Source organism: Eleginops maclovinus, chromosome 8, assembly GCF_036324505.1.
Source record: "Eleginops maclovinus isolate JMC-PN-2008 ecotype Puerto Natales chromosome 8, JC_Emac_rtc_rv5, whole genome shotgun sequence".
Classification (NCBI taxonomy): domain Eukaryota; kingdom Metazoa; phylum Chordata; class Actinopteri; order Perciformes; family Eleginopidae; genus Eleginops; species Eleginops maclovinus.
The window spans coordinates 10,355,303-10,367,766 of record NC_086356.1 but is presented as its reverse complement, the minus strand read 5'-3'; the positions used below and the strand labels follow the sequence as shown (position 1 = coordinate 10,367,766).

Below are 12,464 nucleotides of genomic sequence, written 5' to 3'. Positions count from 1 at the left end.
CCCATTTCGGCTCCGGTAGAATGAGAGCACAGCCTCCGATTGGGCAGGGGGGACCAAAACAACTGTCTCGACGTCATGAAAAAAAGGTTGCAACCATGAGACGTGAAGCCCAGCCTCATTCCACTAGGATCAACATACATTATATGACTGTTTTCATATTTTTGGAGATCTACCTTCACTTTTACATCTTTACAAATATCTGAACGTATACGTAACTTCTTTCTAAAACTTCTGAAAAATAGATGTTTTTAAAGTGTTAATTCAAACACATAAAAGGTGTGTTTCTAATTTTGTACTGCACTCTATGAACACACCTCTGAGATACTGCCATTGAAAGGGTTGTAATTTAGCTTTTGCACACAACAGCCATCAGCCAGGCCTATTCATAAATCTCAGACTTATTTCCCATTTATTGACTTCATAGGAAACACACGTAGCTCGCTGTCATCGCTGAGTTACACGGTGCTGATTCCATTCAGCTCATTGGCTGCTGACCATGTGATCGTGCAGGCCTGTAGCACCTATATGGCCAGAGCTCGTGTCTGCAGCCACAGATTGATGTGACCGCTGGTGGCTGCGTTATTAATGGAGTAGAAGAGTTATATCACCCCGAGGAAATACAGCCAACTGCCCGAGATTGAGCAGCTGTGAAGGCATAAAGCACATGCTGAAACACAATCATCCACATGTCCGGGTGTATGCAGCAGCAACACATTTAGTCTTAGGGCTGTTACACTATATTGGAGTAGTTTTCGTATTTGTATTGGGATTGTAATCAGAGCTTCAGTTGTATTAACTCATAAAGTTGTCCCTCTCTATATATACACATCATACAACAGTATTGTAAAAATCAAAACAACTGCAAAGTTGAAAAATGACGAGTCAAAAATATATCACATATTGTTTTTGAAAAGGAGCAAGAAACGTGTAGCTGTCCACAGTGCTCAAAGTCAATCCATGAGGAACTAACTTTCAGCACCGTGGACAGCTCCACTCGCTCATTGATCACTACCAACCCTTTAATAAAACAAGCCCTCTGCACAGGATCGCAATGCGCACTTAGCCCTGATTGGCTAAGTCCGCAAACCACGTGACACTCACCCCCACCTTTACAGCCTCTTCTCCTCTCTGTGAGTGTGGAGTCCAGTGAATGGAGACATTCTGCAAGAACTCAAGCCACAGGGTTTCCTATTCGGGAAAAATGTTGTTATTATTGTAGACAGAAGAGCTGCGTTGTCAAGGGATCTTCCTATATTTTATTGCTGCAGGTGAAAGCATGCACCTACTTATTTGCACCAACTTAATTGCAGCTATCTTGGTATTAACCGAAAGTATTCCGATTTTCCCTCAGCCCCCCTCCTCAGTCAGTTAATCAGAAGCTCCCCGACTACCTCTGCAGTTTTTCACCGAGGCTCATCAGCACTTATTAATTTTGATTTATGAATCTGAAAGTTAAAAGAACTTTCTATCCAACTACAGAATTAACTCATACTAATACTTACAAAAATATTTCCAGCTATATAACTTTACATTACAGCACAATGTTTGGCTTTTCCAACCAGAACAAAGATAATTTAAAAATTGAAAATAACATGGCTCTTTGGATATGCTTATTTAGAACTAATTCATTATTGTGTTTATTATCTTTGATATCTAGTGCTGTAAAATCATAAAATCTTGAAGTACAGTTTCACATATAGCCTTTAAACTATATAATCCGTCCCATTAAGATTAGGATTCAAGGGATATCTGATAAGATTCAAAGATTTAAAAAAAACATGTGAAGAGACTAAATATTAAATGATATTCAAGAACAATCATATATTTGGGAAAAAGTAAGTGGTGGAAAAATACAAAATATAACAAAAGGTAGGACATAATGCAAGACAATATATAATTATTTATGTATATGCTCACACATTAAGGCCCTGCTCAGGGAGATCTGGGATGAATCTTTATAGAGGCTCAAGGAGTCCCATGAGAGTCTTAGAGGCCAGTTCTTCACTCAGTCAGAGATTTATGATCAATGAACTATAATTAGTATAAGTGCATTCATATTGGTCATGCACATATTATTCATTTATGTTCCATATCAGTACATTAGAAACTAGTTGTTGCTCCCCCTAGTGGTGAAAATGACTGGAGACTGTCTCACAAGAGGTGTGAAGAACTATAATTTAGTGAGGTAAGTAAGTACCTTTTCACATTAGTATATAAACTTTCCCAGATAAAACTAAATTTCCTTCAGAGGTCACATACACAGGAGACAGTTTTGGGTAAAAAAAAAAAGGCATCCAATGTTCACACATCAGCTACTCCAGGAACGAGGATTCAACAATACAGAATAAAACATTAAGGGAAAATTGGAATTTCATGTAGCAAGTCTATAGGAGAATTCAATAATGCAAATCCAAACCAAGATGACAAAGTCAGATACCACATACAATATTTAAATGTAAATGTAACATATATAGAGAATATAGAGACACAGAGAGGCAACGTTTTGATAAACACATTTATTGTGTCATAAAGAATGACTTCAGTGTAGAACTTTATGTGAATTATAATTAAAGCAAAAAACAAAGATCCCTGTGTGACCAGTTTCACTGAGGAACATGACCATGAGCCCTAAAGAGCATGTTTATTGTCACTCCAGAGGAGGACCGACTTTGTTGGCTGCTGAGGTTCACTTTCTGTTTTATCGTCCTGTCTGAAAGAACATAATGGAGGTACTTTGCAGTAAAATTACCTCCATGCATATTGATTTCTTCTGTCTGGATGACTATGAAAAGTTGTGCTTTGGGAAGGTACCTATTTTCTCAAGTGATTTTATCTGCAAAACTTGGGACAGAAGGCAGAATACGCAGAATGCTTTGAGCAATAAAAAAGCCTGTCATCAAATGTGAAATTTGACCACTGTAACAGTATTTTTTGTTTTGTAAATGCATGAGGTTTGGGTAGGGTGTGTGCAAGGCACAACAATGATGACATTTATCAATCATCATCTTTACTCTGTTGGCCAATTTGATATCTACATCAGAGATGTAAGCTGCCTGTCATGATTATGAAATGCCATCTCTATTCCTTCCTATAGACTTTAAAATGTCATTCAGATCCAGTGAGGTTTGAATCCTGCAGATAAAAACGGCTGTTAAGCTCATGAAAAAGAAAGTTAGTTTCAGAGTTGTGGGCTTCGGCCCTTCCTTATTCGTGCGTTCCTCTCCTTTTCTGATGTACCTTAAAAAGGGAAACATGCTGCCTTACACAATTACAGAGTCGGCAGCACTTTAATCCTCACTTCTATGTGTTTACCTACTGGACTGTGTTTTCATTATTCTGACAGGTAGAAACATTTGTTTTTTCAGGCAAGTAGCAAAGTAAGCTACCTGCTTAGGTTAACAGAAACAGCCTAAAAATGCTCTGAAGTCATTTCCCAGTTTCATCTGGGTGAAGGTACTGTTCCATTTAGACAGGAAAACATCAAGAACACCCTTGACATAAATATTTTCTTCCTGTGAGTCATGGCCATTCCTTTCAACCTCTTTTCTGGGAGTATTTTCTAACCCAATTTCAATTTCACTCTGTCCTACAGTGTCTCACGTGCATGTATACTGGGAGTAGACACATAAGCTATAAGAAACATACCTAAAACACTATCCTAAGGCATAGGAAACTACATTTTTTTGTCGAACATTGATCGCCTTTAAATTCCCACAATTATGAGGGGATATTGTTTTTGGGATGCGCAGGTGTCCTCCTGCTTCAGGATCATCAGGTGAATGACAAAGTTGGGCAAAGTGGACTCCACCTGATCATTCAACAGCATTTTAAAACTATGACAAGGGTTGGAAGGATTGATTTAACTTTTTCTTAAATCTATTAACATATTCTTTTGCCATTATATTATTACTTCATACGCCTTATTCAACTAATAGAAGTTTATTAAATTGTGCTCTAAATAACACTTACAGGATATGATGAGATCAAATCTGATCATGAGAAATTAAAGCATGAATGAGTGTTTTTTTTTTAAATAAGTCAATTGGAAGAGCCTCAATTTTGCCTCAAACTCAAGTTAGGGCACATTCTTGATTTCCGTTTTCAGACAATACTGCAGTCAACTTTGACGCTTCTACAGACAAATTAAAACATTGATAAAAAGGACAAAGGGCAATGCCTTTAAATAATGAAATTATAGTAATTAAGAAAAATAAAATAGCTTCTACAGTGGCCATTTATCATTCATAATAATTCATTTTCCAAGACTCGTTAAAGCTAAAACAACTTTTTTGCTTGCATATGTAGGTCTTTTTTGTTGGTTGTTAACTTAAGTCTCATACATTTTAAAAGTCACATACAAATTTGACAGTTGAAAGTAATGCTATAAAATTCACCTGCAAAATGTAATATTACATTTATTTTTCTTCCCCCAGTTTTTATGGTTTAATAAGCTTATTTTACCATTTATAATGTGGTTGTATAAAGTCCATTTACATAATAAGATTGTTGTTCTTTCATCCATTTTCTGACACTTATAGTGGAGGCAGAAGCCAAAGCAAGTTATTGCAAATATGCTTACACTCAGCAACAATTTCCATGTTACCTTTTGGTATTCCGAGGTGTTTCCCAGCCTAGTGTGTTCAACCTGGTCCCTCTTACAATTTCTCCATAAAACCTCACAGGGTTTTTCCGAACTACTTGATTGGCTCCTTTCAACGTGAAAGGCAACATCTCTGCTCTGAGCTTCCTCAAGAAGTTTAAATTCGTAGCCTCATCTCTATGGTTGTGTCCGGCTACCCTATAATGTCATAATTTCAGTCACAATCCAAAGTTGGTAACAACTGATGGGGGTTGGGAAGTACTAAAATCCAAATCTCTGCCTGATCAGCTGCCTCCTCAACACAATGTTTGGGCACAGCACCTGCCTTACATCTGAGGCTGCACTGTACTCTGCCAGAGGACCACAAGCTGGAGCTTGCAGTTTGATGAAGCAAACACAACCACATTGTCGGCACACAGCAGAGATACAGTTCTGAGGTCCCCAAACTGAACACTTCCCTTTTTCCAGGTTGTGCCATGAGATCCTATACCCAAACAGAATGGGTCAAACATGACAACCCTATCATGGTATTTAATGTATTCTACCTGAACAACCAGGGGACAGTCAAAAGTCTCCTACAAGTCCAGGAAAGAAGACTGAATGGGCGAATTCACACTTAGGAGGGAAACACAGACCACTCTTTGGGACATCTTTTAGCAGCATTCAGATTTCTTAGAGCATATAGTTGTCATTAATTGTATCCTTTTTAAAAAGTGCACCACTGTGTTTCCAAGATTCATTATTAAACCTGAATCAATTCATTTTTTATACCCACATTATAGAGCAGTTTCACAATCATGCACCCAACATCACTCATGTTCTAACATAATTTACTCTAAATAACTAATTAAATACCAACGAAAACTGGGGAAATGCTGTCAAACATGATGTAACACAAAATAACATTAGTCTTTTTCCCGTGTGAATGCAGCAAGTTTTTTTCAGACAGGCCTACCTGGGAATCTTGACTGTCAGGGACCATGCAGTTAGGCTCAAAGACTGCAGCTGTTGAAAAAGTTTAACTTTCAATTCAATTTAAATCAACAAAATAAAAGCATTTGAGAAATGAATGCAAAACTAGAAACCTTTAACTTAAATGGTGGCTAATTAAACAAACCTTGACTTGAAGACTGAACTTACACTTTATTTTATTGTTAGAGTTTTTGAAAATGTTTGCCTGGGAGGCCGCACAAGGTTTACTGCATTGCTTCCATGAACTGAAACAGCTAAGGTAAGGTTTATGGGAAGGTTTATATAGGCCAGGGTTGTCCTGCACAAACAAACAAGGGGGCAAGGAATAAACAATTAACTCTACGGTACAAATTGACCTTTGCATAATCATAGATTCATACCACGTATTATTTTATAAACCTAAAGTAACTCTCAAACAAAAAACACCAAAAACCTAACTACCCGAAAAATTACTTTTGACAAGGATCCTAAATGTCAGACTCCCCTCGGGCAATCAAAGTTGGTCTTTCCCATTTCTTGCTTCCCCACTGTAAGACGCCATTTTAACTGCTGCTGCATCTTTTGGCCAAAAGAAGACCTACTCTGGATCAATGTCAAAGACCAGAGGTACAAAAGTGCTAACAAAAATGTTCAATTTAGAAAACTAGCTGCTATCATTTGTAGTTGTATAACCAGTTAATCCAGACAAATTAAGGACACATTTCTAAACAGAAATCAAACTAAGTGAATTAAATTGTGACATGTAGCATAAGCTAATTTAGTAAATTGCATCCCTGCCTCTACAGAATCCTTCTGGTGATAAAGTCACAAGCTGCAACAACATGCAATAAATGAAGGCACAGAGATCCCTTTGACTCGGATATGTATATTGAGGATGCCACCAAAACTAATCCTTAAAGTTGCCCTGAGATGGAAACCAAGAGGAAGAAAAAGGGGCAGACTAAAACCAACATGTGACCGGGCCCAAGCCATGGCCCAATACCACAGCCAGGGGCAGAAGAGGATTGATGCAGTCTTATCTCCCACCTGTGACAAAATGGATTAGGTAAGTAAGTAGATTTTTTTCTCCCAGAATATATATTAAGAAATAAAAATATGAGGCACCAAAGATGGCAAAAAAAGTTACACAAATGGATGAATAAATAAGAAATAAACAGATTAAACAAGAATATAATGATCTCCCAGAGCTTAATAAATGTAATTATAAAAGTGCATGCATCCATCTTTTCCCCAATGTTTCACAAAAACCAGATGTTACCTATCTCCATTGTGCCAAAAATTACTTGAACATGTTTTATTTAGCTTTGAGTCATATGGACACTGGACACCTGACTAGCCAGCAGCCTTCTGCACCTGTTTTCACTCCAATATCTCCTCTAATGTCCCTGATACCTGAAGCCAGAGGGCTTTAGGGCATGTCACACCTGACAGAATAGCTATTGGTGTTGAGCTGGAGATTTAATGGCAATCTTTTTAAAGTGCCACACTCAAGGACATGATAGCAAAGTATAAAACATGGGACTCTGACTCTCAGGCTTCCAGTTTATTTCTGAGAACAGAGTGATATATTGCCGCTCTGCTGGTTTGTTTGTGAATTTGTTATTTGTAATATGGAGAATGGGCAACAAGCCTGCGTGTTTGAGCAGAAATATAAAGCATAATTGGTCTGTCTGGTTACACCGGAGTGTTTTATGGCCGGATGACTGGCCGACTTATGCGTCATACAAAGTGAGAAAGTGTGTGCACTGTCTGCTGTCAGGATGACAAGTGTCTGGGGACTTTACAAAACCATATTTGACAATAGTGACTGTTGTAATTTACATCAATACCTGAAAAAAAAACCTTTTGTTAAACTTTCTTTGTCTTCAGCTATAGCAGTCTGTTTCCTGCCACTAGAGATAGGAAAATTGATCCATAGTGACTGGCACTTTGAGGACAAATTTGACAAGCCCTGCACATTTGATCTTGTTTTTTTGGTGTTTAAATTTGTGTGCACGTCTGACAAAGACAACCTGAAGGTATTAGGGTTATCAATAGCAATGCTGAGGTGTTTCAGCTTATTGCTTTGAGTACGGCTCCACTGATGAGGATTCATCCTCATGTGTGACATCTTTTCTACCTTTACTGTCTTTGATCTATTCTGCTCTGTAAATCCATTAGCCTATCCCATCATCCACCTGCAGATAACAAAATGCCACTTCAGATGACTCCTGCAGTAGGAAGCTGTTTGGTGACATAATAGGAGTAAGTCTCTAACACACTTCCAGACCCAGATAAAAAAAAACTAAATGGGAAAATGGGCTTTTCCAAGCAAGAGTCACTGTCAAATTTTGAGCCTACTACAAATAGCACCATCTTACATCCAACAGACGGTTAGCTTAGCATAAAGGCTAGCAACAGGACACAGCTACCCCCTAAAACTAAGAACATTGTGTTGGATTTAAATACAGTAGAATAAATTGTTTTATCATACTGTCTTGTTTGTTATATCATTTTAAGTAATATAAGTGGGATTTAGAAGTGCTTGTAGGCAGATTTTTTCACCTCAAGACAAAAAGAGGCTAGTTGTTTGTTGGAATAATAGTAAAGGAAGAGTATAGCACATGACCCTCTTGTTAAACTACAATGGTTTATATGTGGTTTGTTTTCAATTAATCAAATCAGAACATATTAATTTGTGAGTTTTACAGACTATAAAATAATTTTAAAAAACATACCTGAAGTGTACTTATTAATCATCTTCATTGTGTGTAAGTGTTGTGTGTGTGTGTATATAGGCCGACAGATGTCTGCCTTCTCTTGAATATAATGAAAGTTGGCATCACACAGCTTGTGGTGCCAAAATTAAAATTGCATCAGTCTCTTTTATGATCTGGATTCTGAAGATAACCCAAAGACCTTGTTGTGAGTGCTTTCATGTTGGATATATTTTCTTTCTTCTAAACTACACCAACCAACCTATGAAGAGGCGGTTTTCTGCATTCACATGGTTTCCCATTTAGCTTAGACTACACTCAAAAGGTCACCCTGCCTGGACCGCGGTTCAAACTCAGATAATGAGAATATAGTGAGTGTGTGTATGAACCTGAAAAGCTCCTTGTAAAGTGAACCTGTGAGTCATTTATTATTCATCGTGATCAAGCGTTGCCATGACTCTCTGTTTACTTAGGAGGACCTTTCAAGTTTGGCACAACTCCTTGTGAGTGCCTGTTTCTGCTGCCAAGCGTTTTTGTGATGTCCTGGAAGAAAAATAAGCCTGACTCAGAGATGCATACAGAAACACATGAAGGGCACACACTGTGCTACTGCCCCCTGATGGCACATTTGAAGAAAAAAGAAACTCTTAGTGACAGAAGGATAGTGTTGGCAAGCTTTGATAATGTGATACACTGAGTCACAGCAGGAGTTTGTAAAAAAAAAAAAGAAAAAGTAACTTCATCAAATGTTGATCTTTGACTCAATGGAGCTTTACACATTAGTTGTATGATGTTGCATTAAGATAAACCTGTAACCGTAAATGCCATTTTGATTATTATAATGGAAAAATAAATAACAGCCTCCAATAACACGCTGAAGTGACATTTCATATTTGGCATGCTGTGTCCAGAAGGAAAGTTGTTATTTTAGTTTACTTCTTTGTTTAAAAGTTGCATTGAAGTCATTGATCTTCTTTAAAGAGGAGATTGCACACGTCTGTATTTTGCTCAGTGTGTGGCCTGACAAATAGACAGCCAGCTGCTCAAAATGTCTTCTAACATTCAGTAAGTAGGGGATGTTCGGCTTGCAGTTTAGCAGCTGCTTTGTGTATCGTGGTTCTTACCAGAGAACCAATCCAAACCTTTGTAAAATGTGCTATATAAGTGCTTTAATACCAAGGGTGTCATATTGTCCTCCATTATCAGATGGCTAAAAACCTAATCCTACCTCACTTAGGGACCATTTTGTTTTCAACAATATGAATGTAAAATTCATGGTGGTTGAGGTTTTTAAACTGATGTTACAGCTTCCCAACTGAGGATTTAGCTTGGCTCTTTTCTAATATAATTTCAGGCTTTCCCATTTCCTCGCTCTTTTCAGTGGCTATAAAACCAGTCATCCCTCTCCCCTGCCTGTGGCAGGTACAGCATATCCCACAGTTTCCATTTATAATAAGTGTTGGGTCTCACTTTTCCGTCCTGAGCACAATGAAGCGCATCTCTATATTTCCCGCTTTGATCTCAGTGTTCTAATTTCTCCTCTTTGTGCTCTGTTGTTTCTCGCTCCCTGAATCTGAAGGAGCAGGGTTGAACTTTCTAACTTGTCACCAGAATGACTTTCATGTGTCTCATTAGGTGCCGTCGGGTTGAGAGAAAGTGGAAGTATTTGTTTTCGTCTTTTGACCTGCAAGAACACATTATTACAGATAACTGGAAAGAATAGGTAAACCATTATACCTCAACAGTGATAACTCATCGTACCAATAGGTTTGGGCAGTGCTTTACGTTTGTGCAGCATCAGCCATTTATTGGAGAATGGGTTACTTTGTGTTTGAATTGATATTTTCATGCATTGCCAGCCACTTCTGCTTGTGTCAAGCTGTGAAAAGAGCCTCTCAGGCAATTGTGAGGGCTCTCATCTCCTGCAGCACACTGTCCTTGTGCAGGTTTTAAGAGTTTTCAGTCTCTCCGTGGTCAGTCTAGACCAGTTGTCATCCGAAACCTCCCACTGAAAATGCATGGACAGCCATCACCAGCTCCTTCCTGAGGTCAACCGTGTCATATCAGGCAGTACAGTCTTCGATCATTTTGGTTTACAAATCCACCAAAGTGTTCAATTCACCGACGTAACGTGCATGATTAGACTCTCGGAAAAATAAACTTTGTTGCAGAGGTGTGTATTAGAAGCCTGATCCCAAGCCCTGTCGCTCTCAAAACCAATCTACTCTAATGGGATATGTTGTGTGTTTGTGGTCAGACGATTACAAGGGCAGTAGTTGAGGTCTTTAAAAGTTTATTGTGACATAAATTACATTTGCATTATTTGTTTGTCTGATTGGAGGTCATTTTCCCAGGGGTTTAAATTCAATTTCAAGACAATCAATAACTTTTTAGCCGTCTGTATTCACACAGCACATCTACCTGTACATACAAATGGTGTTTTCTTTGCCGAATGACAATATGTTATACTTTATTGGCCTATAAGTCTGTAAAACATTTGGCAGGTGAGTCAACATGAACAGAAAACAATTGAAACGTTTTGAAATGAATGTAGCTCCTTCAAAGGAAAATGAAATAAAAACTTTCAGCTTGTTTCCTTTTTTTTAATGATGTCCTCGGGTTCTATGCGGCATCTATTTGGGTAAACATACTGTATAAGGAAACCCATTATGTCTCTGTTTATATGTAATTCCTGCTAGCCCAACACTGCTGGCTGCCTATTTAACTCAACATACAGTATAATTGATTTGTATTCTATTAATCACTATACAATTACTACATTCCCTTGGTTATTTATCACCCAGGGATTGATTGCTATTGACCTCAACATGTATGATCTCTGGGGATCTTCTATAGGAGGCAATCTTTAGACTCGCACCTGACTCACATGTATCTAGGGGCTGTGAGAGGTGGTGGGTTTCACCTTCGCTACCTTCCTCTCCTCGGGGAGGGTTCATTGGTCAGCAGCTTGAGATCAGGTGAGGTCTCTGGCGTCATGGATACTGTGAGTCAAGCAAAGGGGTCAGGTGATGGTAGGTTCAAGTGACAGCTCACATGTGGACAGAACTCTTCTAAAGACCCAGGGTGTCCTCTCTTTAGGGGTGCAACATGGAGGAAGTCCTGAATACCATGATGGTATCATACCTGTTGATATATGTTGTGATACAGTACATTTTCCGGAAACTCTTAAAAAACACTTAGTATGTTTCATTTGTTTTTGGCTTGTGTAATAGTTTCTTCCTTCTGACTCGTAAAGCCCCCAGTATGGTTGTGCTGTATTTTTTCAATGTTTTGGTCTTCATTGTAATAAGTTATGACTTTGAAATCAACATTCATTTTCAGTCATCTTACTGCGGGAAAGTATATACATTTAAGACTTAATTTCAGGTATTAAAGCTAAAAGAATGTTTTGCCGTAAACCCCTGTAAAGAGGTTGACTTTATTCAGTTTGTGTATGAATTCAACAAAGAGATATAATGTGTAGATTAATGAGCTATCGAAGTTGTGGTATGAGGATTTTTATAATCTTAATAGGACAAAGCCCTGCCTGCTGTTTCTAATGCCATAAAGCAACTACGGCCCTTTCCTAAATTGTTGATTTATTCCATTCATGGGAAAGTCTATGGGTGAAATACAGAAACAGGAAAAATAGCTAATTTGAAAGAAATGTAAACGCACTCTTGCATATATTAGCCTATTTGTTGTATAGGATAACAGTTTAAAACGTTCCTCTGCTCCCACAGATATCATCAGTGACACCTGTCTGTGTGCGTGTGGTAAGAGCTCCCCACTGTGGTTTACTTCCGTAAATGTCGTTTGTTATTGCAGTTCATGTTTATTAAGGATGCATGTCAATGTCTGCAACACCGATCTTCTTCAATGAAACTGCAGGCGAGTACCCTCAATATCCGACACTGTAATCACAAGCAGTCTAATGCATATTTTATTTATTTTAAGAGTCGGGTCTCTTGTATGGCATATTGTAGCAGTGCCCTCATTTTAACCTTCATTATCTGTTAACCACCAGGTAGGTTCAACACTAAGATCTTAACCATTTCTTAAGGATTTATATTATAGGATTCATATATGATGATGTCAAACTTTGGTGTATGTATACCTCTTGTGTTATTGACCTTCAGCTGTAGTATCAGCTCCTCCATCACTGGAAATATCAACCCAGCAGTTGAACAATGCAG

The 12,464-nt window shown here is 38.2% G+C and overlaps 1 long non-coding RNA gene across 1 annotated transcript; it reads left to right on the top strand.

Moving 5' to 3' along the window:
* Nucleotides 1-6,130: 6,130 nt before the first annotated feature.
* On the top strand, nt 6,131-12,464 carry LOC134868778 (uncharacterized). Its single transcript, XR_010166314.1, has 3 exons — nt 6,131-6,178; nt 6,358-6,617; nt 12,012-12,464. It is a non-coding gene; the product is annotated as an uncharacterized LOC134868778 (long non-coding RNA).